Source organism: Mesitornis unicolor, unplaced genomic scaffold (genome assembly GCF_000695765.1).
Source record: "Mesitornis unicolor isolate BGI_N332 unplaced genomic scaffold, ASM69576v1 scaffold32497, whole genome shotgun sequence".
NCBI classification, from domain to species: Eukaryota; Metazoa; Chordata; class Aves; order Mesitornithiformes; family Mesitornithidae; genus Mesitornis; species Mesitornis unicolor.
In genome coordinates this window covers 28,626-34,258 of record NW_010196312.1, presented here as the reverse complement: position 1 = coordinate 34,258, position 5,633 = coordinate 28,626, and positions in this window count along the sequence as shown.

Here is a 5,633-nt window from a genome sequence, read left to right as displayed (position 1 = left end):
AAAACGTTCCTCAGTTGTAAGCAATATTTTTGTCATTTTTTGTAGTTGCTATGACAAGTGAGGTCTGGTTTTTTGATACCAGGCATAGAAGCACATGCTGCAAATCTAAGTATTTCTTTCCGTGGCACCCACAGTATAGAGTACATATGATTCAGTGACCAATTCCCTGTCCTACACTTATGTCCTCCTTCTGTAGAAATACATGGACATTCTTAGCTCTGTAGATGGTGGAATCTTGATTTTATGGCATCTATTCCCGTTACATAAAACAAATCACATACAGACATTTGCAGGATTAAAGCTACAAGATGTAGGCTAAAAATATACGGTGATTAACTGTATAGCTCTCTCTGCAGATCTAGAATAGATGTAACTGCTGTTAACTCTGAACCCGCCGGCTCTCACACTCCGAGAGTCAGGATGTACAAGATCCAAGCATGGTTGTTTCCCTCAAGCAAACACTTCCTAAGAACACCTGGTAATATCACTGATTTTCAGTCTCTGGTGATATTTTTATCCAGAGCATTTATTCAGTCCCAATTTACAAGTGTTTGGATGACTTTCATGGTAACAACAAAAAATGGTGGCTGTAGTTTCAGCAATAAATGACTATGAGGTTAACCTCCAAGTTCACTAAAAACCTATCCAGTCCTTGAGTCAAAAAGGAATCGCTGACTTGTAACTTGGCTGTAAAATATACTGGATTATAACCACTGCTGCAGCCTGAGACTCAGCATTTGGCGATGATTAGAAATTGAGTTGTCATTCCGTAAGAAGTGTTGACACAGGATTCACTCTGATCTGGAGCAAAACTCAAATTGCTAATCCAACCTAATACAGAACGACCAGATGTTTTGTTATCGAAGCTTTTCAACAGCCCCCTTCCAATTAGCCCCAGTCATTTCGCAGTGCACACTACCCGTTACTCCTGACCGCACGATTTCCTGGCCCCTGATCATGATTTTGTGTCAGGGGAATAATTTGTCACTGAGGAAAGGCAGTCGAGGTTTTCATCTGCCATACAATGTGAGAAGAGAGAAGATATCCGCAGTTCCTCTGAAGATGCTAAACTGTGGCTCCCCTGACAATTCGTATCACCCAGTCCACAGTTTATGTCCATCAACTACAAATCAGTGAATCTATTCCAGCTTTAAGCTCCAGGAGATTTACAAAAAGGCAGTGGTTGATGCTACTCTCATAGATTTTGTAGACGCTGACCACCAGTGATCCACCTCTGAGAAACCAGGTAACGGAGTGAGCACGCACACATCAAAATCCTGCTGCTGTCTTACTGTGAAGTTAAATGTAGAGGCATTTCAGTGAAGTTACTTTAGGACCACCTCATGATCAATTTGAAACTCAGTAGCCGTGGCCAGTGCAGTTTGCTGTATGGTTCCATACTGCGCTTCTACAGGCGGCTGGCATTTCTTTTCTGAACGTTTCCAAGGTGACAGGAGCTCCTATATGGAGCTTTCCAGCTTTCAGGCAGGAAGACATGCCAATAATGGAATCTTAATCCTGGCAGTGCAGCTCATATCAGATTACATAAAACAACTTCTCTGCCCTTGTTCTGTGACAGGGATCAACGTTTGACTGTAACTACAGCAAAATATCGATAGGCATCTTAATGGTGAGTCATCCTTACGGGGGAGTAAGAAAGAATGAGGGGCATTTGGTGTGAGAGCAGTCCCCAGAGGAGTGCCCAGGGCAGTGCACATCTGGAGCCAGGCAGGCAGCTCCACATCTGGATGTGCCCTGGCTTGGGGCAGTGGGGATTTCATCCCAGAAAAAGAGGGGAACGTGTCTGGCTGCACTGCACATCGTGGGCATCAATAAAATCTGTGCAGGCTGAGGAACTGGGTGTCCTACAGAACATCTGGAAAGAGAGAAAATCTAGATTTCCCATTCCTTTCAGGTGAAAGGAAAAGGAATGTTGTGGTTATACTGATATTTATTAAATACTGACACATTTGTGCTGGGGCCACAGGACATTCACACAGTGCAAGTACAGGACAACCTCTGAAGTGAGCTATTTATTCCCACCACGTGATTGCTACTGATATTCCCAAATCTAATTTATAAAAATAAGCATGTGTGTAAGTTATTTATCTAGAGACGTTCGGTGACGTTGCCACAACAGTTTTTCATGAACTGTTTGTGTGGAATCGTGAGAGAGTGAAAATAATCATCAGTGTGGTGCGTTATTTGCCTCTAAAAATTCTGCGTGGCAATATGACAATGGGACATCTTTGCTTTGCTGGCAGTAAAACCACCTGTCCTGTTTAGAAAATGATCTATTGAGAATATCAGGTAATGCAATGCAACTGTAAAATAAATTTAAATAATGTCCTTTTGATATTGCTTTCAAAATCCAGGGGTAATAAAGGACTATGAAATATTATTTGGCCAAAATCACTGAGCACATTCCTTCTCGAGCCCATCAAATTATGCTCTCCAATACAGTATTTTATGGTGGCAGCTACAAAACTACGGATGACTGTGATGAGGAAAAAGTCACCTGTTACATGACAGCTTTTGAAGTGCGGGTTTCTGGTTTTCTTTCTAGTAAGACATTACTTCAGAACTGTGACCTTGGCTTGAGAAAGAGTAAACACTTCAAAAATTACTATTTGTCAACACAGTAGTAATAAGTAATGATCTGAAAAATAATAATAATGTTTAAATGCTATTTACTTGTAAAGTTGTCCAGATGTGGGCAGAGCTCACCAACGCTGACAGGCTGCCGTGGCCATGGTGGGCCACCCAATGTTGGGCCTGGTCGCTGCTCTGCTGTGCCAGATGTGCCGCGTGTGGCCCAGGCCGTGTCACTGAGCCATGGGGCACGGTTTGACCTCACGCACTCCGTGCTCCAGCCGAGCTCCACGGCAAGGGCAGGTCAGGGGATGGGCATTTTATTTTCATAAACTGGTGCCTGCAGCCACACAGGCTGAGGAGAGGCAGAAATTTAGCAGAGTGACAAAAAGGCTTAGGGAAAATATAGCATCACGGGCCATCTTTTGAAGAATATGTGACAGTTCCAAGCCAGTAGCTAAAGGAAAGAAAAGCTTTAATTATTTTCAAGAGGATTAGATGAGAAAGATTTGGGGAGCTTATTTACTTTGTTTTGTTTTGCTGTTTTAATAGCAATTTTAATTGTTTTTTTTAATCTATCTCTTGAGCAATTTTAATCTGTCATTTACTGTAAAGAGTTTAGGATATTCTGCTAGAATTGTAGGAAATTAAATATATTGTTGATCTTTATTATTTTATCCCCTCTCTTCCATTTGGCTAATAGGAATTAATTTTGAGTGGGGGTGTAGATATAGATAGATAGATAGATCTGTGTTACAGCCTATAGGGCTTAAATATGTATTTGTATGTAGAATCAACTAAAACCAAGGCTGAATGACCTAGCACTTGCACTTCTGTATAACACAGAGGATATCATTAGGGCCCATATACACCAAATGTAATTTATTTAGTTGAGAGAAGTGACACATTTATTTTCAGATTTTGTGGGAATGGATCTTGGAACATCTCTTTTTCTGAAGCACAGACACAGAGCGGTAGCTAAATCAGTCCTGTGAGGATAACATCAGCTTTTGTTACAGCCGGGCACTGTTATGGTGCTGATGGAAAACTCCCTGGATATATTTCTTTCATTCATGATGACATTATTAATTCCAATCTAGAATATAAACCCCTGATTGTTCAGGATGATTTCAGCAATTGGATCAATATCCCCGTGCAATGCCCAGTGAAATGACTGGTTACTCATTTCCATTCATTTCCGGCATATCCCTGTTTTTCCAGGGATGAACAGAACCATGATGCCATACCTGCATTACCAGATTTTTACCAGCTTTTTGAAGCTGAACATGTTCCCATCACAACTGCATTGAAGACCTTGTGGGCCGTCACCCTACTGGTTTTGGCTGTTTTGGCTCCTCTTTCAGAGGTACAAGGAGAAACAAGAAGAGAACGATCTGAATGAATCGAGAGAAGAACACAGGATGTAGGTGATACTCTTCCTCTTTTTCTTTTTTGCACTATCAGAACCACTGACAGCACAGAACTTTTTCACAGGATCAAAGTGAGTAAGCACTGAAAGCGGAGCTGTTGGAGGAACACGATTCTTTCGGTAACGAGTCTTTTAGAGGATTGCCATTGTATTTTCCCTTGTTTTAATGGTCGGATTTGGAGCAACGTCTGTCCCGTCAGAGCAGACGTCACCATGATGTCACCATGATACCAACACACAGATACAGACGCTTACACAGTGGTACTCAGGTGTGAAATACACGCACACACATTCGTTCTAAAACACAAACTGCCTCGTCTGGTTTTTGCTATTCTACAGACGTGTGCTGAAGACACAGAGAACTGTTGTTCTTTACTGGTAAATGAGGTGGCATCTGTCTAGCCAGAGAAAAACACTACCAAGGAGTCTTCGGAGGAGGTCATGGCTCATTGGAACACCACCCTTAAGAGCAGGGAAAACAGGACAATATCCTGAGAGGTGAAACTCTGCTCTGCCATACAGAGAGACAGAACCATTCTGTCCTGTATGTCATCCTGTAAGTTCCACCAAAGATCTTCTGGTTTCTCTCCTCCAAAAAACCAGTTTTCATGCAACAATCCAACTACTTGAGTTGAAATTCAGGTCTTTTCCTCCTTAGCGTGCAGTAGCTGCAGGCATGACCATTGAAATGTGAAGAGGAAGGGAATGATCAGGAAGAAAATAAACCCTCACATGATTCTTACACATTTCTGACACATGATCTTCTATGTGCGTGTATGTACATTTGTGTACGTCTTGTGTACAGCTGCACACATTCTGTAGATAATCTGTACATTTATTCTCCTCCTCCATCCCACGGGGCTGTTATTGTCCTCACCCACCACCTCTTAGTGGCCATTTGAAATACTGGTATTAAGTAATAACACAAAATTAAGCACACAAAAAGATAAATAGAACACTTTACCCCAGGTGCATCCTTTCATTTGATTAAGGTATCTGCACATTCTTTTTTTGCTTTATGAGACAATTTCTTTAAGGTGTCTCCTTCACAGTGTTTCCTTTGTGGGTTGGTTTGAAAATTACCATTTGAACAGCACCAAAAAGCAGAGGAGGAGAGAAGAAAATCGAGTTTGACCTGCAAGTAAAGATGACCCCAAACTCCCGAGCAGCCTTCTGCCCCAGCTCCCTGCTCTTGCCGCGGATCGTGTTCCTCAAGAGCGAGCAGAGGTCCCCGGGAGCTTGCAGGGCGCAGGAGGAAGGAGCGCGGTGCCAGTGAGCGCTGGGGATGTCGGCCCCCGGCAGCCGTGGGACGGAGGGAGGATCGCTCCTGCAGTTTCACAGCTCCGTGCTCGCTGAAGCAACCTGCAGCGTTGCACTCCAGAGAAGCCCCTTAGCAATCGGAGAGCGACGAGGCAGAAGTTTGTAAAACCTCGGCGCTTTCGGGTCTGCACCGCCAGCCTGGGACAGCTTTCAGAGAGCGGAGGGGTGGCAGCTTGCCCTGCCCAGAGCCCCCCCTGTGCACACTCCCTCTTCCCTCGGAGGGCTGCCGGGAGCCGGGCTGCAGCTGCGGTCGCCCCGGAGTTGTGCAGCCGGGATTTGCACAGGGAGGACG